At 39.7% G+C, this 24,601-nt stretch overlaps 1 protein-coding gene across 1 annotated transcript in view; it reads right to left on the reverse strand.

Moving 5' to 3' along the window:
* pacsin1a (protein kinase C and casein kinase substrate in neurons 1a) overlaps positions 1-24,601 on the reverse strand; it is a 90,389-nt gene extending 65,788 nt beyond the window's left edge. The window contains exon 1 of the mRNA XM_079803179.1: positions 24,499-24,601. The gene's annotated coding sequence lies outside the window, so the exon portion shown is untranslated. The remainder of the gene's footprint in view (positions 1-24,498) is intronic.

Here is a 24,601-nt window from a genome sequence, read left to right on the forward strand (position 1 = left end):
TATGTCATCCTCAGTAAACCCGTCTCCGGCATGATGACTCCGATCTTTCGAATATTGCAATTTAATAATTGTTAAATTGATATGTCATCCTCAATAAACCCGTCTCCGGCCTGATGACTCCGATCTTTCGAATATTGCAATTTATTAAATGTTAAATTGATATGTCATCCTCAATAAACCCGTCTCCGGCCTGATGACTCCGATCTTTCGAATATTGCAATTTATTAAATGTTAAATTGATATGTCATCCTCAATAAACCCGTCTCAGGCATGATGACTCCAATCTTTCGAATATTGCAATTTAATAATTGTTAAATTGATATGTCATCCTCAATAAACCCGTCTCCGGCATGATGACTCCGATCTTTCGAATATTGCAATTTAATAATTGTTAAATTGATATGTCATCCTCAATAAACCCGTCTCCGGCGTGATGACTCCGATCTTTCGAATATTGCAATTTATTAAATGTTAAATTGATATGTCATCCTCAATAAACCCGTCTCCGGCATGATGACTCCAATCTTTCGAATATTGCAATTTAATAATTGTTAAATCGATATGTCATCCTCAGTAAACCCGTCTCAGGCATGATGACTCCGATCTTTCGAATATTGCAATTTAATAATTGTTAAATCGATATGTCATCCTCAATAAACCCGTCTCTGGCGCGTTGCCTCCGATCTTTCGAATACTCCGATCTATTATGACCTCTGACCTGTAAAGTTGCCAGAATAATAATCATACGCTGTTTGTTAATTGGCCAGAGGAGAACTGGCACCCCGACTGAGCCTGGTTTCTCCTAAGGTTTTTTTTCTCCATTAGGTCGCCTGATGGGGTTAGGGTCGCCTCTGGCTTGGCGTGCTCAGTTGGGGACACTAAATGTTCAAATAAATATCCAAATAAATCTAATTATTAAACTAAATTAACCATATAAACTAAATTACTGATCTAATTACTGATCTAACGCCCACATTGTCACTGTATGATAATTTAAATGAACTGATGACATCACCGTTTTCTCCAGAACGGCTATAAGGCTGAATATAATTCTGTATTATTTTCCTGTTTAACACTGTGAAGCTGCTTTGAAACAATCTGCATTGTCAAAAGCGCTACATAAATAAAGTTGACTTGACTTGACTGAAGTCATGCTTCAATGGACATTGTGGACATGCAAAGAAAAGGAGAATAGAGTGGTGTGGTCTAGTAGTAGTTGTTAACAGTGCTGTGATCTCTGTGAATTCTGACACTGAATGTCCATTCGCTTCACTTTGATAACCAAAACAATTAGTTGTGCAAGATGGATTAATACATTTTCTAATCACATTCTGCTATTAGACATTCTGCATACTAATAAAACATATAAAACACTGTAAGTTGTTTTAGACAAAAGCATCTGCCAAATGCATAAATAGAGTTTTCACTGAAGATTATTTAAAACTGCCTCAGGTCCAAAGTGGTATATATTTTTTTTAATCCATTCAATTTGAATTCATTCAATTCCCTTTCAAGGACTCGACTTTCTAAGACTAAAATGCTCAACAAAGAAAAAATATTTCATTTGTTTTATATAATGATACTTGCCAAAAGAAATTGACTAAAAACAGGAACAATGACATCCATGTCTGCACAATAATGTATTCAATGTATTCACCATTTATCTTTCCTAGAGTCACTGCTTTACCATTTGTGCAGAATGTAAGTTCAGTGCTATCATCTTAACCACTAGTTCAAGAGCTTGCGTAACATGGAAACTCATCACTATGATTCATAGTCTTTCAGTGCACCCACAGTTTGTGTTGTGCACTCGTCACTTTTACTTAAAATGGCTGTCGACTCCACTGATGAGTTGTGAATTTCACCCCATTCTCTTCATTACAAATATTACCATCCACAGACTTAATCCATAGACCAATCTCTGTTGTAGATGACTAACTATTTTGCTGAGTACGCGCTCTGTTGAATCTGTATGTCAGTTTGTTTAATTTGCTCTCTGTGGAGCACTTACGACATCTGTAACTAAAGCAGCAGTTTCCCTTTTAAAACAGTTTTTTCTTTCTTTCAGAAGATCTAGCTGCTTTTTAATGAGCGTGCTCTGTTGAACAACTTTCCCAAGCATCAGTTCAGATTATGTTTGTGACCTCTGTTACTTTTATGTTGGCTATGTAGCCCACTTCTTTCTTGGATGAAGACATTCTCTTTAACATTTCTCACAATAAATAACAACCTAAACTGACCCTCAAGAAAAGGTTTGTGAAGTCACTCCTAACCTCTTTTTAAATAGAAATGTAAATCTAAAAATGTTAAAGGGTTAGTTCACCCAAAAATGAAAATTCTGTCATTAATTCCTCACCCTCATGTCGTTCGACACCCGGCCGTCAGACCTCCGTTCATCTTCAGAACACAAATGAAGATATTTTTGTTGAAAGCTGATGCTGAGAAAGGCTTCAGATAGGCCTCCATTGGCATTCAGTACATTTACACTCACAAGACCCATAAAAGGCACTTAAAACGTTGTTACAAAGTCCATCTCACCACAGTGACTCTACAATAATTTTACGATGCGACAACAATAGTTTTTGTGCGCAAAAGAAAATCAAAATAACGACTTTATCCAACTTGTTCTTGTCTTCCGTGTGTGCCTCCACGACGCATGCGCGAGAATATGACGTATCGCCGGCGTTCGGGAATCCATGAAATGCACACTTTAACCCCATTTTGAGAACTACTCCGAGACCTAAAGCACGATCAATGTAGAATTCAACAGCTTAGATACGCGCGTCTTCCTCTGCTTGTAAACAAATCTCTTCTGGGTCATGTGTCCGAACGCCGGATCTGCGTCATATTCTCACGCATGTGTCGTGGAGACACACACGGAAGACAAGAACAAGTTGGATAAAGGTGTTATTTTGATTTTCTTTTGCGCACAAAAACTATTGTCATCGTATCGTAAAATTATTGTAGAGTCACTGTGGTGAGATGGACTTCGTAACGACGTTTTAAGTGCCTTTTATGGGTCTTGTGAGTGTAAATGTACTGAATGCCAATGGAGGCCTATCTGAAGCCTTTCTCAGCATCAGCTTTACACTAAAATATCTTCATTTGTGTCTGAAGATGAACGGAGGTCTGACGGGTGTCGAACGACATGAGGGTGAGGAATTAATGGTAGAATTTTCATTTTTGGGTGAACTAACCCTTTAAAGCAATTTATTAACAAACTGTTTTTACAACTGTTACAAGCATAAAACAGGCCAGCTCTGTCAGTTTTTATTTTCTCTGCTGCAATCACTTCTGACATTAAATTGATAGCCATGTGGCCAGCACTAAATATTATCACTGGAATAGGGGTGTGCGATATTGACAAAAAATGATATCTCAATATTTTCTGGGATTTCATCGATAAAAATAACTACACACTATGTTGCTGAGTGAGTTATTGTGCTGGTACTTTGGCAGTTTTAGGACTGCTGTGGACCAAGCCTCCTAAAGTTTTTGATATTCTTCATATTATGTGTGGTGGTCATTTCACAGCAGTGACAGAATCTTTTCCAAAAAGTTTAAAATTATTTTTACCTTTTATGGGCATTTCTACCGTTATATAAATTTATATTTTTTAAACTGAATTATATGCATGCTTCATCTTTTGAGTCAATTTCATAAATGTAATCAAATGCAATTACAATAATAAGACACAATAGGGCTGTTACGTACTATGGCATACACATAGAACATTATCAATTTATATTATTAAAAATCAGTTAAATAATTGTTAGGCTGCATTAACTAAGTCAGCCGGAACCGGGAACACTTCCCATAACACCTGATGTACTCGTTACATCATCAGAAGAATGGCATCTACGCTAATGTTAGTTTCTCTGTTTATCCCGAGGTTTACTGCAGTCAGCCGGATCCGGGCCGGATCCATATCAGATGGTGGACCTGCGCCCAGACATGACCAACGCATGACCCTGAAGTGTCAGCAGAGACCGTGTCAATTAGACTCCCCCTGCAACTGCCTCATCGACACGACATCCTCAATAAACCCGTCTCCGGCGTGATGACTCCGATCTTTCAAAATATTCCGATATAATAAGACTTCTGACCTGTAATGTTGCCAGAATAATAATCATACGCTGTTTGTTAATTGGCCAGAGGAGAACTGGCACCCCGACTGAGCCTGGTTTCTCCCAAGGTTTTTTTTCTCCATTCTGTCACCTGATCACCTTTGGGTTCCTTGCCTTGCTCAGTTGGGGACACTTAATATTCAACTAAATTACTGATCTGCCCGCATTGTCGCTATATGATAATTGAAATGAGCTATATGGGCTATATAGACTAAATAAAGGTGACTTGACTTGTACCAATCAAATCAAAAGTATCAACAAAATTAATCTTTGCAATGGAGATAAAACACAGAAGCTGCATCTGAAGTGACATTAGATCATTTACACTGTTTAAAGGGTTAGTTCACCCAAAAATGAAAATTCTGTCATTAATGACTTACCCTCATGTCGTTCGACACCCGTCAGACCTCCGTTCATCTTCAGAACACAAATGAAGATATTTTAGTGTAAATCTGATGGCTCTGAAAGGCCTCCATTGGCACAATGCACGGTTCACTCTCAAGACCCTTAAAAGGCACTAAAGACGTCGTTACAAAGTCCATCTCACTACAGTGGTTCTACAATAACTTTATGAATCGGCGAGAATAGTTTTTGTGCGCAAAAAAACCCTAAATAACGACTTATATAGTGATGACGGTTTCAAAATAAGGCATCATGAAGCTTCGAAGCGTTATGAATCAGTGAGTCGAATCATGATTCGGATCACGTGTCAAACCGCCAAACTGCTGAAATTTGGCGATCCAAACTGCTGAATTGACTGAATCGACGAGTTATAAATGAAAGTTGTGTTTACTGGTCAGTTTGTGTACATTTTTTACCAACATTTTCCACTTCTGATGTCATTTCTAGCGAGAAGTTGATAATATAGTAATTAAATATTTGTTTAGTTCTCACCAAAGCTCTCTCTATTTTGCTGTAGATCATTAAACTGTTACACTGCCTAAGAAGTCTGTCCGAAATGAGTTTTGTGAGGTGCCTTCATGCTCAAACACTGCAAAGTCATTGTCTGATAAGGCAGCGAGGCAACGAGTCAGCTGCCTAGGTTTTCAGACGCAGCCTATATCTATCTTAGTCATCGAATCATTAATTCAACTGATTCGTTCAAAAAGCTGATTCAATCAGTAAGGAAACACCTCTGTGTGTTGCTCAGAGACGCAATTACAGTGTTGTGGCCTAATGTTAAATTCTTGTTTAGTAAACTTGTTTAAAATCAATGTCACATTTGTTATCATGCTGATATCTGGAGAAAAAACACTCTTCATGTGATATTTATAAACTATATTAATTATATAATAGAGTGAATGCACTAGTCTAATCTAAAAGTTAGCATCACGTAGTGTATGCGTGCGCTCTCTGGGTGTTTGTGAGGCATCTACTCGATAATGTCCGATCGCACACCGTTAAAACAACAATTATGATATTATCGCAGACAATATATATCGCACACCCCTACACTGGACTAGTCACCAAGTCAGAAGTCCTCGCATCACTAGTGACCACTCACAACCAATGCTTGGGCCGCAGCCAGAATGAGATAAGAATAGTCAGCATTTCCTTGTTTGTTCTGAAGTTCTGAGTGGCAGAATACTGTTGAACACAATGAAGAAATAAAGAATGTCATCTATATTGTGCTGCCTGCTTTGTCCAGGTGGGAATAAAGCATATAGTTCAGAGTAATCCAAACCATCTGTGCATGGTAGACGTATTGCAATTTGTTTAGATTGCAAGGGGATTTTCCCAGGTCTTTGTGACTGTGTGTGCAGAGCTTCTTCCAATCTCTTGGTGATTTACCCCCACCCAATGGGCTTATGTTAGATCTGTGTTGTTCAAAAATGTTTCTGGACCTCTTAACGGTCTCCATGATGCATGAAGAGAGAGCAACTTGTCCTTGAAGTATGTAGGCCAAGGATGCCAACTGGGGTCCGCCATATGCGGCTCAACTCTATTCAAAGTCTGTGACACCTTCTTAAGTTACTGGGAGAGACAATGAGGTACTGAAGGACCTATCAGAAATGGGTGGCCCATGTCATTGGCACCAAGGCTAATTCTATCGAGTTCTATCAAGCCCAGACATTGACAGTTTTGGAAAGGCAGTAAACAGAGTAGTTACCCCCAGGTGTAGACTCACTAGTGGAGGAGGGGAAAGTAAGGACAGGAACCCTCCAGTACAGTGTTGGAAATGTAGATAAGGCCCAAGACTAAGGGACAGATCAGTTACAAAAAGCAGAAATTCAGTTCAGTCCATAATGGGCCTAGTTCCACTTAGCATCTCCATGGTGTTGTTCAGTTGGACCTCGAGTCATCCCCTATAGCTGATCCATCAGTCTGCGCTACAAATGTGCCACTGCACATTTTGGATGTCTCCCTCATCTAACACTCCTGATTCAGCTTATTAGTAGGGACTGAAGGACTTGAATTGGGTGTGATTGATCTAAAATGTGCAGTGGATGGGGTCCCAGGACAGGTTTGAAAACCAATGGTCCATGGCATCACTGCGGAAACCTTTTGGAACCTTTATTTTAAAAGTCTTCGTTAAGAGCTCCAGTTCTTGGTTCAGCAAACTTGTTTCCTTCAAAGTCCTCACCATGTGATTCACGAGTTCACACTTACATATAATTTATAGAGAGTAAATTTAAATGCATATTTGGCGTGCTGTCCGGGGGGGAGGGCTTCGAGCTCGGACTTGGCCCGAACCCAGAGTACCCCCCCGTGTATGTAAGTGGTTAGGACTAATAATAATTTTTTTTAAAAAGAGAGAAAGTGGAGAAGGGGTGGTGGAGGGATGCTGATAAACTGTCAACAAAACGGAGGTAAGATTACTGTGTATATATACACCTTTTTGTTGATTAGCTGAGTGCTCTCCACCTGTGTCAGTTATCTGAGTTTCTCCACCTGTGTCAATTATCTGAAATTGCTCCTCCCGAACCTTTGTTAATAACATCATTTAATAGAAATCCATTCTCCTTGAAGCCATTCTTAAAATCCCCCATAGCCTGTATTGTCCACTACTAGGGCTGTGCAATTAATTGAATTTCGATTTCGATTTCGATTTTGGCTACCAACGATCACCAAAATAGTACAATGGAGAAAAAAGTATTATTTTGCCATGTTCTGTTTTGCAAGAACACTCTTATTTTGTCTTGCGTTCTGAATGAAACGCGCACGCGCACATCCGCCCCTCCCGAAGACACAAACTCTCTCAGATCGGGAGTCTCGTGTGCATATCATCCGCTGGAATTTAAAAACTCGGCGCGAGTAAAGATGGCAGAAGGAGGGCAGTTACAGCAGCGTTTGGTGAGCAAAAAAGGCAAAACCAACTCCGTTGTCTGGGATCAGTTTGGCTTCGAGGAATCAGACGACGAACAGAAACATGCTACGTGCAAGATTTGCTACATGGTAGTTTAACCACTTGAAAATTAAACACAGAGTGACCTATGACAATCTAATAAAGAAACAAAAACAGCAATCCACAACCATGAATCATTTTTATTTTGTCTTACATATTAGTTAACTTATTTGCTGTTAATTCTGGGGGCTGATGGTGAGCCAGCCTTTAATATTCTGATCGGGTTACTAGCTGGAATTTGTTGAATACATTTTGCCAAAATGTTGCCTACTTGTTTTCAAGAGATTGTGGAAGTGCACTTTATTGTCGATCTTATTTATTTGTGGTTATCATTTTTACTTGAATACTTTTATACTTTGATTTGAATATATGTTATATTATTTATTTTAATAGTTCAAAAAGTACAACAAATGTTACAATTTCAATTTAAGAATTGTTGAAAGGTGTCTTTTTAATAAATGCAACACATTCCCAAAGTCATGTGAAATAATCGTGTTACATAATCGTGATTTCAATATTGACCAAAATAATCGTGATTATGATTTTTTCCATAATCGAGCAGCCCTATCCACTACCCCAAATTCATTACTGTGATGGCCAGCCATTTTCCAGCTTCAAGTTGGGGATGAGTTTTATGCCTAGTTGCCCAGATGGATTTAACAAAGTCTGAAATTAGCACTTATCAATGTCATCAATGTTGTACATAATAATTGCAATCCCTAAACGTCCTGGACTGCGTTTAAGCCCACTTTTTTATGCCCTCCATCGCTAACTTACCTGCGTCTTGTTTACTAGCATGTGCGTCATTGCTTATGTTGCACAAGTGCCCACTACTTGCGCCCCCCTGAAATGGGTTTAAATGGAATGCCCTAAGCCCTTGGTCACTTGTGCGTAAAATAAGTGTAAGCACTGCGAGTTGCTGTTGTGACGTCACAACCGTGTTGCATTGTGGTTTATGGATCTGCCTGAAGTGTGCAAATGAGTAGACTCGCTCCCTCGGTCAAAATCTAGGGGTCGATGGTCTGTCTAAATAAACTTCCCGGACGAAATAGAACCCACTTCAAAATGACAGTGGGGATTCCCCTGAGGGAAAATGCTCAGGGTTGTTTGCGAGTGTATGTCTAAAAGTGGATTTAAACGCAGCCCTGATGGACCAGGGAGGAGAGCAAGCTGATCTTCTGACCAGGTGGGACTGGGAGTGAGGTGATCATCTGACAGTTCTACAACTACAATCGGTCCAAAAATAACACTTTTGGTGGCCACTCTTGGGTTTCCCCCTGGGGGCAGGAGTCTGTGTATAGGGAGCAACCTGGACAGATAATAATAGCACAAGAAAGGAGGCATCTGCACCTCATACTGCAGAGCAACAGAGTTTTAGAGTGCTTTCACGCCTGAATGTTTATTTTGGAACCTGGTGCATTTTCTCCCTTGGGTCGGTTCATTTAGGCATATGTGAACACGGCAATCACGCAGGGATCCGCACCAAAACAATCGCTCCGAGATCGCCTGAACGTGTCTGATTGCAAACTCTGGGACGATTTGCTTGAGTTGTAAAAGCAATCCAACCCAATGGACCAACGAACCAAATGGTATTATAATTCATAACAGGGAAATGTGCTGTATAAATAGCAACAGTGTCTGATTCTGTGAGTGAGCACTTTACACAGTTTCACATTTGAAAACCTAAAGAGCTCCTCTTCATCTTAAAATGTTGTGTAACTGCGCTCCTCTGTGGGAGAATGCTGTCCCGATGAAGTCTTGACTCCTGCTTTAGCTGCATTATAGCATTCATATAGTGTTTGCATGTGTTTTGACACAGTTAACCTGAGATCCAGAGAGAGCGCGTGTTTGAATTTGTTGCAGTATTAATACGAATGTAGTATATAATTTAACAGTGGGAACATTCGTCTAGTGTTAGCGTATGTCTCGACGGTTACAAATAAAGCCACAATAAGCTCATGGAGTGAACTTGACAATAATCTTGATGGATGACGCAGAGGAAACTCTGACCAATAAGAGGACAGTTTTACACACATGTGACTTGCGTGGACACATTTTGATATGCTTTTTTAAGGGTTGCCTTGTAAAAGCGAACCAATCCAAGAAGAAAATGCAACATTGTAACATATTACGTCACAAAACAAATGACCTACAAGTGTAAAAAACACCCTTAGAGTTGTCAGCTCTCATCAATTATGTCTTTGCAGGATGCCAGTCTCTCTATATCGTTTCTGGGTCAAGACCCAAATTACAGAATAAAGATAAGCTATAAATAACTTCCTAATATTACTATTCCTTCCAAATGTGCTGAGTGCTTTAAACACAATTCTAACTTTATAAAGTCCAACTGCACATGCTTTATAAACACAGGTGCACCACTTCACCCCACCCCACAAGATTAGGTCTTAAATGAGTAATCCGATTAGTCGATTAGTGAAATCTGAAACCAATTAATTCTGTCATTAAATAGACATTTAGCAGTCATTAATATGTGTTACTGCGTTTGAAGCAATTCCAATTCCAGCCATCGATCTTATTGTCTCTAGCGAAACAAAAATCATTACAGTGCCAAGTGAACTGTGTTAGACAATTGAGCAAACTTTAGTTCAGGCTTGTTAGCTCTGAGTAACCCTTCTGCAAATTAAGGGGTTTATTAAAGTAGCATTTGTACAGCAATTATGCACACGTTTTGTAATTTTTTTAGGTAATTGTATATATAATACGATATCTTTAAACCTGTTTTTGTGTGTAAAGAGCGCATATCTGGCACTAGATTTTTGTGTTTAAAGGGTGTCACGGCCACCCTAAAATGTTATTGCCGCCCCCACTAGTTCCCCCACACTATTTGTACCAGAGAACTGTCAATCTGGCGATTCCTATAGGCCATTGGATCAGAGAACTGTCAATCTGGCGATTCCTATAGGCCACTGGATCAGAGAACTGTCAATCTGGCGATTCCTATAGGCCATTGGATCAGAGAACTGTCAATCTGGCGATTCCCATAGGCCATTGGATCAGAGAACTGTCAATCTGGCGATTCCTTTATGCCATTGGATCAGAGAACTGTCAATCTGGCGATTCCTTTATGCCACTGGATCAGAGAACTGTCAATCTGGCGATTCCTATAGGCCATTGGATCAGAGAACTGTCAATCTGGCGAATCCTTTATGCCATTGGATCAGAGAACTGTCAATCTGGCGATTCCTTTATGCCATTGGATCAGAGAACTGTCAATCTGGCGATTCCTTTATGCCATTGGATCAGAGAACTGTCAATCTGGCGATTCCTTTATGCCACTGGATCAGAGAACTGTCAATCTGGCGATTCCTATAGGCCATTGGATCAGAGAACTGTCAATCTGGCGATTCCTATAGGCCATTGGATCAGAGAACTGTCAATCTGGCGATTCCTATATGCCATTGGATCAGAGAACTGTCAATCTGGCGATTCCTATAGGCCATTGGATCAGAGAACTGTCAATCTGACGATCACTACATGCCATTAAAGTACCGTCAATTACTGTCAAAAAAGTTTGCGTTTGGAGCGCAGAACAACACCATTAGGTCAAAGAGCTCGGTCGATGCTTTGGCAATGCTTTTTTAAAGTATACAATAAAGCTAAATTCAAACTAAAGGCCGATTAAAAAATAGGTACAGTAAAAAGTGCACAAATCTGTATTTTGTTAGGGCAGTATTTGCGGTAGTCGAGAAATCACGCTGTGAAATGGCCAGATAGCATTTGTGTATGTTAGAGGCAAATGTATGTTTGACTCTATAAAGCTTACTCTTACCTGCACCTCAAAAAGGTTTTTGTAATTGTCCAATATAAAAAGCAGTGTCGTACCCACAGAGGGCATAGCGCCACGTTATTTAAAGCTGCAGTCCGTAACTTTTTGCGCTCTAGCGGTTGATAAACAGAACTGCATGCGTCTTGTGGAAGAACATTGCAGCCGGAGCTACTTCTCTCTGTTTATGTCTATGGCGAGTCACGCAGGGACTGTGCTCCTCCACAGCGGTTCCTACCAGACCGGCCTGAAATAGTTCCAATATAAACACTTATTATAAGTGTACCATAATGATTAAGGGTAAGACAAAAACACGGTTTGGAAAATGGATTCATGTTGTACATTATCATTATATCATTTTTGTAAATCTTGTAGTTATGTCTGAGAACAACTTCTTAGCAACTAGGGATTGCACATATATATATATAATAGGCCTAGGGCTATACAGGCATCTGGCTACACAAATGTATTACTAGTATTCATTTTAATCCTTATTAACAGATATATACAAATATAATTTGGTGTATGTATGTGTTAATTAATACCAGTTATACCAATGTTGCTTTTTAAAATGTGACTGGGGGCACCAATAAGCATTTGGCCTAGGGCGTCAGAATGGCTAGAAACAGCCGTGACCACAAGCTGCAATCTTTCTATAAATAGACTTCCTCTGGGTACAGCATGGACAAATGCTAGTCATTTTATTTTTATAGAGCCACAAAAGAGACATCTTTGTATTTATCTTGTGCTTTTAAGCTAAATACTTTCCAACATTCCGTTAACAGGTGCTAGCCACATTATTATCCTTATCTGTCTGAAATTAAAGGAATTTATTTCATGTCTCATGAATTATCAATATAATTTTTTTTTTTTGTTACACATTCTGACTGTTATATCCATTCCCAGAGGTATGCAACTCCATTACTCGAGTAAAAGTAAAAGTACCAATGGTCAAATATTACTTTGTTACAAGTGAATGTTGTAAAAACTGATTTTTACTTAAGTAAAAGTACAGAAGTACTTGTTTATTAAAGTAGTTAAGTATCAAAAGTAAATTTCCTTTTTTATGTCAATGCATTATTTTATTATTGTTGCATTGTTGTATGAATGCATGCTATAGCCATCATGGTCCAACATGCTAGCATACGACCACCTTGAACTCATTTAAATACTAGTTACATATAAAAGTTACAAAGCTGCTGTAACTGTAAGGCAGAATGCACAAATCCAATACACTGATACACATCCGATATTCCCCCAATTGTTTACGTTCACTTAAGACATAATCAACTTTATTTACGTGAATACTTTCCAAAATGAAAAGTTGGACTTTTTGTGTGTATTGGTCTGTTTAAGTGCAAAAAAACGCAAAAGAAAGCTCTATTCAGTTCAGTACTTGAACTCTGGCATCTGAGAGGCACAAAAACCAGTCTGAACTGAGCTCTTTCATCATGCTTTTGCAGATTCATCTATACGTCTGCGCTTCTTTTTCTCCCAGACATTTACATTTTTGAACATTTTATGAGACATTCATCAAGTGTATGCTAACAAAACTAATCTTTAATCTTTTCAGGAAACTGAAACTTACTTTCTAATATGGCCATGGGTGCACAAACTGTGCCGAGGAAACGTCTTCTTCCATTTTGCTATAAACTGATCAGTGTTCAAAACATTTTGGGAAATTATGACCCTACAAAAGTGATTGCTTATAGGCTGTCTGCAAAAAAAAAAAAAAAAAACCTTTTTAAGAAGAAAAAAATTCATCCACTGACTTGCAAAGCTGCTACAGAAACGACTTTCGACTTCGAGGACCTTGGTAGAAATGTAGTGGAGTAAAAAGTAAGATATTTGTCTTTCAGATGTAGTGAAGTAAAAGTAAAAGTTTCCCTAAAAAATAATACTTCAGTAAAGTACAGATACTCAAAAAGTGTACTTAAGTACAGTACTCAAGTAAATGTACTTAGTTACTGTCCACCTCTGTCCATTCCAGGTTGTGAAGTTTCTGATCTACTAATTTAAATATTTTTTAAATTCTATTTTATACACAGTATATAACTGTATAATAATCAGTGTTGGGAGTAACGCGTTACAAAAGTAATGCTTTACAGTAACATATTACGTATTACGTAACGCAGTAGTGTAAGGCATTACTAATTCATTTTCAGTAATATTTTACTCGGTATATGTTCTTACAACACACTTTAAAAAATGGGGGAAAAAACAAACAAAAAACAGCAAGACCGCGAGATATTAAGGAATGAAAAATGTTAGGTTATTACCTGTTCGTTGTCAGTCAATAGCCGCGTATGGTGTCCGAGTTTGTAAATAAAGTAGGCTTAAAGGCTCTGTCGTTTCAAAGAATAGCACAACGCCGGCGAGCGCGTTGAGTAAACACCTCCTCAAAACGGACGAGGCGCTGCAGAGACAAACGAAAGTATAAACAAGGCTTTGTTAATGAAGATGGCAGAAGACGACTGTACATTCGCGAGATGGACGTATGCGCATTACTTCGAGTTTGTCAGAGATAAGGACAAGAAGAACGTAATAGTCAAATGCAAATGCAGTCAAATGCAACCTTTGTCTAAAACCGAAAGAACTATCGACGTCGCCAAATAGCACTAGCAATTAAAAAAAAAAACATCTCTTGCACTTGTGCATGACGGTTTTGTTTTGTGCAGTGAACCTCTTGAATTCAAAGAGAATAAAATAATGACAACAATAAGAAAAGAACAAATGTGCATCTTGTCATGGCATGTTTACATGCAGTTCTGTTGTGTCTAATATGAATAGACCCAAGCTATTCCCAGATATTGCCAGCTAATAACTTTAACTCTACCATACTTATAACAGACTTGGATCGTTTGTGATTCAGTCTGTCATCCTTTCTTGCATTGTCTTGAGCCTTCACTTTGCCTATTATATGCTATATTGTTAGTAGCCTGGATAGCCCACAGTCATTATGCTTCATCATATCGCCTTCTAATGGATGTAAAATGCTCTGTAGTAGCTACATTTTGTCATTTTAGAATGTTAAGTTCTACTTCTGTAGTTATTTTGGTGAAAGTAACTCAAAAGTAATACTGGAGAAATGTAACGCATTACAATTCTGAGACAGTAATATTGTAAGGTAACAAATTACTTTTAAATAACAGTAACAAGTAATCTATAATGTATTACAGTTTGGAAGTAACTTGCACAACACTGATAATAATATATTAAAGCCACAATATGTTTTCAATATATTTTTCGCCGCTAGAGGTCGCTTATTCAAAACAAAGGCGTATGTTGATGACGCCTTCATTTCACAGAGCTTTTATTTTACCGCAGACGACGCTTCTTCCGCTCGCGTGTGTGTGGTAACGCAGCGCTGTTTTATCATATTTCACACATTTGAGTGTGTTGAAAGTTATGTTATAAAGCTACTCTGTGTGTTCACACTGCACTACTATGAGACACTTGTTCACTCTGCAGTGAGCTAGATGGATATTAGGCATGGTAAAACATGGTACTCGCGGTAAATCAAGAACACCAGATTTACTGTGTTGAGCTTTATAAGAATGATTTGTTTTCTGTCTATGAATGTCTGTCTCCAAACAGTTGCTCACCTGTCTATTAAAACACATCATACGCTCACCTAAAGGATTATTAGGAACACCTGTTCAATCTCTCATTAATGCAATTATCTAATCAACCAATCACATGGCAGTTGCTTCAATGCATTTAGGGGTGTGGTCCTGGTCAAGACAATCTCCTGAACTCAAAACTGAATGTCGGAATGGGAAAGAAAGGTGATTTAAGCAATTTTGAGCGTGGCATGGTTGTTGGTGCCAGACGGGCCGGTCTGAGTATTTCACAATCTGCTCAGTTACTGGGATTTTCACGCACAACCATTTCTAGGGTTTACAAAGAATGGTGTGAAAAGGGAAAATCATCCAGTATGCGGCAGTCCTGTGGGAGAAAATGCCTTGTTGATGCTAGAGGTCAGAGGAGAATGGGCCGACTGATTCAAGCTGATAGAAGAGCAACTTTGACTGAAATAACCACTCGTTACAATCGAGGTATGCAGCAAAGCATTTGTGAAGCCACAACACGCACAACCTTGAGGCGGATGGGCTACAACAGCAGAAGACCCCACCGGGTACCACTCATCTCCACTACAAATAGGAAAAAGAGGCGTCAATTTGCACGAGCTCACCAAAATTGGACAGTTGAAGACTGGGAAAATGTTGCCTGGTCTGATGAGTCTCGATTTCTGTTGAGACATTCAGATGGTAGAGTCAGAATTTGGCGTAAACAGAATGAGAACATGGATCCATCATGCCTTGTTACCACTGTGCAGGCTGGTGGTGGTGGTGTAATGGTGTGGGGGATGTTTTCTTGGCACACTTTAGGCCCCTTAGTGCCAATTGGGCATCGGTTAAATGCCACGGCCTACCTGAGCATTGTTTCTGACCATGTCCATCCCTTTATGAGCACCATGTCCCCATCCTCTGATGGCTACTTCCAGCAGGATAATGCACCATGTCACAAAGCTCAAATCATTTCAAATTGGTTTCTTGAACATGACAATGAGTTCACTGGACTAAAATGGCCCCCACAGTCACCAGATCTCAACCCAATAGAGCATCTTTGGGATGTGGTGGAACGGGAGCTTCGTGCCCTGGATGTGCATCCCACAAATCTCCATCAACTGCAAGATGCTCTCCTATCAATATGGGCCAACATTTCTAAAGAATGCTTTCAGCACCTTGTTGAATCAATGCCACGTAGAATTATGGCAGTTCTGAAGGCGAAAGGGGGTCAAACACAGTATTAGTGTTCCTAATAATCCTTTAGGTGAGTGTATATTAAAGCGTCTTTGGTGTTTCCACAGTTTCAGAAGTTCAGAAATTGAGGGTAATCTGGATATTTTAATCCAAAAATCTTACATATTGTGCCTTTAAGTCAATCATACCAAAGAATTGTAAATAAATACATTGCCGAATAGCTTTGATGTGTTCAGTGCAACTGGTTTTGCTGAGCAAACTAATGCTATAAAAAGCCAAGACTACCATGTCCATTTAATTAATGTAACTGATTATTAATAAAGCATACTTGGCATACTTAAAGTGCCATTCAGCGGACATTTGAAAGGCTGCGTGTGGTACTACAACTCTAAGAGCACAGCTAGAGTCTTAGTCTTTTATCTACATGGCATGAGAAAGTCCTCCTTTTAGATTCATCCTGTGATTTAAAGAGCAATTTCCTCTCGGTATAAAGCCGGGGTGAGGCCATGTCAGGGCCAGCGTGGAACTAGTGACCTAGACTGAAGGCTGGCACTGAAGACTATTTTCTATACAGTATGTGCACAGTATGAAAATGTTATATTAAGTCTGTTTCTCAAACAAATATTGCATGCATGGTTAGCGGAAAATCTGCATTGCCTATTCATTGTAATTGTATGGAAACCAGCTACCAGCACTTCAGGATTTCATTTTAAAAACGAACAAACTTAATGGTGACGTAATGCTCAATAATCATGCCGTAAAGCAGCAACAAACACAACATCAGTGCAAACAGCTCAGTAAACAGCAGCGCAGTATTATGCATGAGTCATTCATTCTGCAGTGCATGCTGGGAACCACAGTCCTGCCACTGAAGAAAAGGAACTGACAGCTGCCTAAGGGATGCACTTAACTCTCAAGAGACATGAATGTAGCTGGTGTAAAAATGGAAGCAGTTCCACCTTCTCTACCAAAGAAGTCGTCTGAATCTGTGATGACTGAAGTTACATACAGTAGGAGTATAATGAATATGCCTGTTAAAGGGTTAGTTCACCCAAAAATGAAAATTCTGTCATTAATTACTCACCCTCATGTCGTTGGACACCCGTCAGACCTCCGTTCATCTCAAGAACAGAAATGAAGATATTTTAGTTGAAATCTGATGGCTCTAAAAGGCCTCCATTGACACAATGGCACGGTTCACTCTCAAGACCCTTAAAAGGCACTAAAGACGTCGTTACAAAGTCCATCTCACTACAGTGGCTCTACAATAACTTTATGAATCGGCGAGAATAGTTTTTGTGCGCAAAAAACCCTAAATAACGACTTATATAGTGATGACGATTTCAAAGCAAGGCATCATGAAGCTTCGAAGCGGTATGAATCAGTGAGTCGAATCATGATTCGGATCGCGTGTCAAACCGCCAAACTGCTGAAATTTGGCGATTCAAACCGCTGAATCGACTCGCTGATTTATAACGCTTTGAAGCTTCACGATGCCGTGTTTTGAAATCGTCATCACTATGTAAGTCGTTATTTAGGGTTTTTTTGCGCACAAAAACTATTCTCGCCGATTCATAAAGTTATTGTAGAACCACTGTAGTGAGATGGACTTTGTAACGACGTCTTTAGTGCCTTTTAAGGGTCTTGAGAGTGAACCGTGCATTGAGCCAATGGAGGCCTTTCAGAGCCATCAGATTTCAACTAAAACATCTTCATTTGTGTTCCAAAGATGAACGGAGGTCTTACGGGTGTCGAACTACATGAGGGTAAGTCATTAATGACAGAAAATGTTCATTTTTGGGTGAACTATCCCTTTAATGTAGAAAACAGCATTGACATATTGGTCAAATATTTAACAGGAAGTCCCAGTGTTTTTTAGCAGGTGATTTTTTCTTTCTTCTTTCTCGAAATGTATAGTTTGCCTGTATACAAACTATGTAGAATATGATGCCCGTCGTCTCTCCATAGTATGACTTACAAAAGCGACGTGTTGTCTGCTGGTTTTTCACACATCTGGCCAACGAGTGATGTTGATGTTGTCACATGACTGCATTTTGGTTTGTTCCACCAACTCATCAACTGATTCGGACCAGGGTGATCAGTGTGGTGTGAAAAGGAACCAAAACGACTGAAAAACGCTACAATGTATAATGTTTTGCCCTTGGTCGGGATCAAATGAACCGAACTATAGATGTGAAAGCACCCTTAGTGTGAACATGCCGTCTGAACCCTGGAGCGCGCCAAACAAGAGGACCGAGACGCTGTAAAGATGGGTCTCACTTCGCTTCCAAACCAACTCTGGTGCGGTTCGACTGAAATATGAACGCAACACAGACCAAAGACATGTAAACGAACCAAAAACAGGACATGATTCAGTCGTCAGAACCACGTCTCCTCGCAGCAGATCTTGGTTTGTGTGTGTGATGGAGGGATTCCTGCCTGTTTTGACTCCTTTACACACTTTATAAGCTCTTCACAAGTTCTCAACAGGTCAAAATACCATCATATGTAGCTACACACATACAACGAGCACATTTAGCCCAGCGCACAGCATTGTTCTGGATATTTGATTGTGAAATATACGCAATAAAAGCCGAGCAATCCGGTTGTGAACATATCCCTATATGCCTTTAGGTTCGGTGTTAAAATGCCTAACAAACCAGGACTACTTTTTTTTTGGTCCGGACCGCACGAACCAAGCAAAGTGTGAACAACACAAGACTAATATTCATAAGTGATCAAGCAATAGAGAGGGGGTTATTCTTTTCAGACTGAGAAGTGTGTGGTGCTCATGTAAACTATACATTTATGGAGAAAATCTGGACCATTCAGACTATCTGATCTTTTAACAAGATCCCCAATCATTTCAGTCTGATCATTACATCAACACATTATTATGTAAAGCAGCTTTACAAAGAGGCTAATATTGAAGAAATGACAGCAAACTCACAGCGTTGGGAGAATAAATGCAGCAGGGTTAGGCTCTGACTACAAATGAACTTGATCTAACTAAAGTCTAGCCACAAAGACTGAATCGCACAGACAGCTGCTGCAGAAAGACACACATATTACAAGAGATGACGTCTAAGTAGACAACACTATGTAGTCGGCCAGCAGCCATATCACCCTGTATCCCAAGACTGGTTTCCCACTGAAGTACCTGGATGGGAGACCAAATGGGAAAACTAGGTTGGAAGAGGTGTTAGTGAGGCCAGCAGGGGGCGCTCACCCTGTGGTCTGTGTGGGTTCTAACACCCCAGTATAGTGATGGGGACACTGTACTCTAACAAGCAATTTCCTTCGGATGAGACGTTAAACCGAGGTCCTTACTCTCTGTGGTCATTACAAATCCCAGGATGTCCTTCGGAAAAAGAGTAGGGGTGTAACCCCGGCCTCCTAATCATATACCGATTGGCTTCATCACTCGGTCTCCCGAAAATACAACTATTTGAAAATCTGGAATCTGAGGGTGCAAAAAAAATCTATATATTGTGAAAATCGCCTTTAAAGTTGTCCAAATGGAGTCCTTAGCGATGCATGTTACTGATAATATATACTCACCTAAAGGATTATTAGGAACACTAATACTGTGTTTGACCCCCTTTCGCCTTCAGAACTGCCTTAATTCTACGTGGCATTGATTCAACAAGGTGCTGAAAGCATTCTTTAGAAATGTTGGCCCATATTGATAGGAGAGCATCTGCAGTTGATGGAGATTTGTGGGATGCACATCCAGGGCACGAAGCTCCCGTTCCACCACATCCCAAAGATGCTCTATTGGGTTGAGATCTGGTGACTGTGGGGGCCATTTTAGTTCAGTGAACTCATTGTCATGTTCAAGAAAACAATTTGAAATGATTCGAGCTTTGTGACATGGTGCATTATCCTGCTGGAAGTAGCCATCAGAGGATGGGGACATGGTGGTCATAAAGGGATGGACATGGTCAGAAACAATGCTCAGGTAGGCCGTGGCATTTAAACCATGCCCAATAGGCACTAAGGGGCCTAAAGTGTGCCAAGAAAACATCCCCCACACCATTACACCACCACCACCAGCCTGCACAGCGGTAAAAATGCATGATGGATCCATGTTCTCATTCTGTTTACACCAAATTCTGACTCTACCATCTGAATGTCTCAACAGAAATCGAGACTCATCAGACCAGGCAACATTTTTCCAGTCTTCAACTGTCCAATTTTGGTGAGCTTGTGCAAATTGTAGCCTCTTTTTCCTATTTGTAGTGGAGATGAGTGGTACCCGGTGGGGTCTTCTGCTGTTGTAGCCCATCCGCCTCAAGGTTGTGCGTGTTGTGGCTTCACAAATGCTTTGCTGCAGACCTCGGTTGTAACGAGTGGTTATTTCAGTCAAAGTTGCTCTTCTATCAGCTTGACTCAGTCGGCCCATTCTCCTCTGACCTCGAGCATCAACAAGGCATTTTCGCCCACAGGACTGCCGCATACTGGATGTTTTTCTCTTTTCACACCATTCTTTGTAAACCCTAGAAATGGTTGTGCGTGAAAATCCCAGTAACTGAGCAGATTGTGAAATACTCAGACCGGCCCGTCTGGCACCAACAACCATGCCACGCTCAAAATTGCTTAAATCACCTTTCTTTCCCATTCTGACATTCAGTTTGGAGGAGATTGTCTTGACCAGGACCACACCCCTAAATGCATTGAAGCAACTGCCATGTAATTGGTTGATTAGATAATTGCATTAATGAGAAATTGAACAGGTGTTCCTAATAATCCTTTAGGTGAGTGTATATTTACGGTAAGAAATTTACAGAATATTTTCATGGAACATGATCTTTACTTAGGCTACCCAGAAAAAGAGTAGGGGTGTAACCCCGGCATCCTGGCCAAATTTGCCCATTGGCCCATGTCCATCATGGCCTCCTAATCATATACCGATTGGCTTCATCACTCGGTCTCCTCTCCACCAATCAGCTGGTGTGTGGTGGGCATTCTGGCACACTATGGCTGCCTTCGCATCATCTAGGTGGTGCTGCACATTTGTGGTGGTTGAGGAGATTCCCCCTTCTATCTAAAGCGCTTTGAGTGCCTAGAAAAGCGCTATATAAATGTAACAAATCATTCATTATAATTATATTGTGAGAGGGGGGAAAGGAAGCAAAGTACAGCCTATACTGCTTGTCAAGTGGCTACAATGACGTGTTACGAAGGTTAGCTTACTTCTGTTGTTGAGTGTTGTGTGGTGTAATGGTTAAAGCTCGCAACCGGAAGATCCCAGCGAGGGACGAGCCATTTTGCCCTTGAGCGAGACACACAACCTCGGGTTACTCCAGAGGGACTGAAGCTGAGAGTTCATGGCGTTCAAGAAAGTCATGGAAAAAAAACCCACCCACCCTGATGGAGCGGTGACGAATGAAGATTTGATAATTGCACACATTTCTCCCATCCCTTCTTCTTCTTCAATTAGGCTTTTGAAATAAAAGATGAGCTATAAGATGTTCTGATGGTCTCGGACTGACATATTGAAAGCTTTACACTCTTCATTAGCTTGAAGCTTCCATTTACAATCATTCATTAGTCTAAAAGATCAAATCCATTCAGACACTGTTAGCTGTGTGATCGCGATACATCTAACCAAATCATGGCTCAGTTGACATCAGCGCCGTTTAATGACATATTCAGTCAAATAATCACAAAACATAAACTCTAAATGGGTGAAGCTCATTTCCTCTCTGTCGTGTTGTGGAAAATCCATTTGAATACAACTGCAAAGGGAGATAATGATATAATGCGATAACCTGACGTGCCTCATACGGCCACACAGAAATTCTGCAATGTGTGAGAAAACTCAACAAACCTTGTTTCCGACAATTTCTTATTCGTGCGCTTTTTACCCCCGGTTTCACAGACAAGGCTTAAGCTAGTCCCAGACTAAAATGTTTGAGCCGTTTTAACTGAAAGCAACTTACAAATCTTAAATTAAGTCAGTGCCATTGTTTTGTCTCAAGATACACACCAGTAGTGTTTTTTCTAAGGCACATTTATAAAAGCTACTTAACTTCCTTACTGAACTAAAGCTTAATCCTGGCTTAATCTAAGCCCTGTCTGTGAAACCAGGCCTTGGTCTGTAATACCAGAACATGTTGTTTTGGCTGGTGAGAAAGCTAGAACCTTTCTTTTTCTTTTTTTTTGTTAAACAAAATATGAACCGAAATGGCAATAGCTAATTGTCTAAACTCTTAATATCGTATACTAGACATGGATGCAACACTTTTAAAGACAAAGAGTTCTGGTTTCAGCACCGCGGACAGCAACCAACACAACACAACACAGAAAGGATTCAATAGAAGTAGCAAAACAAATGTGACCCTGGAGTACAAAACCAGTCCTGCGTCTCACGGGTATATTTGTGGCGATAGCCAACATTACATTGTATGGGTAAAAATTATCACATTTTCTTTTATTCCAATAATCATTGGATATTAAGATCATGTTCCATGAAGATATTTTGTAAATGTCCTACTGTAAATATGTCAACAATGTATTATTATTAGGAATATGCATTGCTAAGGACTTCATTTGGACAACTTTAAAGGCGATTTTCTCAATATTTAGATTTTTTTGCACCCTCAGATTCCAGATTTTCAACATTTCAAAATATTGCCATTTCCTAAAAAACCACACATCAATGGAGAGATTATTTATTCAGCTTTCAGATGCTGTATTTGACAAATTGACTGGTTTTGTGGTCCAGGGTCACATACATGACGGTCATATGCTGTCTTGATACATTACTGGGTTTCGAGACAGCCATCACCGCTCAACACTAATGTAAACGTGCTTTTTTGTTGACAAAGATTTAGTTATATTACTAAATATGCGTTTTACGAGAGAATTGAACTGCTTAAAGCTCATATTAAATGTGTTTCCTCAGATGGGTTTCAGTACTGGACAGCGGCCGTGTCATTCTGCTAGCAAATCGCCATTAACCGATATATCGCCATCAATTCTCCGTGACTAATCTCATATAATGTCAGTCATTTACCCGTATTTTGTAAATTTCCTACAATAAATGTATTAAAAGTGTATTATTATTAGTAATATGGTTTGCTAAGGACTTCATTTGGACATCTTTAAAGGTGATTTTCTCAATATTTACAAAAAAAATGTGCACCCTCAGATTCCAGATTTTCAAATAGTTGTATCTCGGCCGAATATTGTCCTAACAAACCATACATCAAAAAAAAAATGTATTCAGCTTTCAGATCATGTATACATCTACAATTGAAAAAAAATGACCCTTATGACTGGTTTTGTGATCAAATGTAGCATCAGATGTAGCAAATATGACAATGAATTAATTTGGAGAAAAAAAGAAAAGAAAAAGAAGATTAAGGGACTGATGGTTTTTAACCTCCACAACATCATACAATTCCATGGAAATAAATGAATGAACATTTTGTTTTAACTGACCAAACAACTCGAAGCCTCGTCGCTTTGTCACAAGGATACATGTGTATGAAAGAGCATAATATTTACAACCAAAAAATCATCAGAGAAAATGAAGCAGCCCAAATATGATCCGTATTAACATGCAATGGGGCGCGTCAAAGTCCATCAACACCTTCTGATCGATACACACAAGACACTTTCAGTGTATGAGCAAAGCTTTCCGTGTATTATAGACATGTCTATGTAAAACATGAGCCTATAATCAAAATAAAAGCATAGCTTGACTGATATATCTTCCTGTGTGTTAAATATCTCAGCTGGCGCTGTTTCTGTTATGTCTTTTCTTCATCGATGACTGTGTTGTTGTTGCTAGCTGTTACATAACGAGCAGCTGAGATGCCTTCCTTCAATTGTGTGATTTTCCGACAGGTTTTACAGCAAACGTGAGCGATGCCTTTTCATTTTCATCGAATATTGGATCAAATAATCCCGAGCAGACTGATATTTCTACAGTTCAGACTGGGGATATGTTCTTGTTTTGTTTACTCCTCGCCATCTGCGTAAAACCAGCAGTGCTCTTGAAGGAAAAAACATCTATGTTTGACGTTCATAACGTTATCAACATGGCCCTGCTATGATTTTCCCCCCCTTTGGCTACAAATGATTCATTTGTGCTGTAGGCTATTCATCGTGACCTTTCTTTTCGTGAAATCATTCACGTTTTATTTAAAACAAGCTTATTTACTCGATGGATGGATGGCCTGGATGTATTATTTTAAACAAGTAAGGTCAGTATTGCATTGGAATATGCCTAACGACGCATTGCTGACTCGCTCGCTATATTCATTTTATTTTGGACACGTCGGATTTTAACATGATATCGTGCCATGATGTACACGGGTGGAAATATACATGCATTTCGAGTATAAAAAGGAAGAGAGGTCTGAACAGAAACACTTCCACACAGAGCAATACCCAGTTAAAATATGCACCATTCAATAATAATATTCACCGTGCCGTAACATGAATATAAGATAAGTTTCCTACCGAGATGAATGCCGTATGAGCGCCGTGCGGTTTTCTCGCTCGCAGTGATAGAAGGTGACCCCGCGCGCCCGTGTCCCTCCGCATCCGCCAGATCACGATGTGC

This window comes from Gobio gobio (genome assembly GCF_949357685.1).
Source record: "Gobio gobio genome assembly, chromosome: 21".
NCBI lineage: Eukaryota > Metazoa > Chordata > Actinopteri > Cypriniformes > Gobionidae > Gobio > Gobio gobio.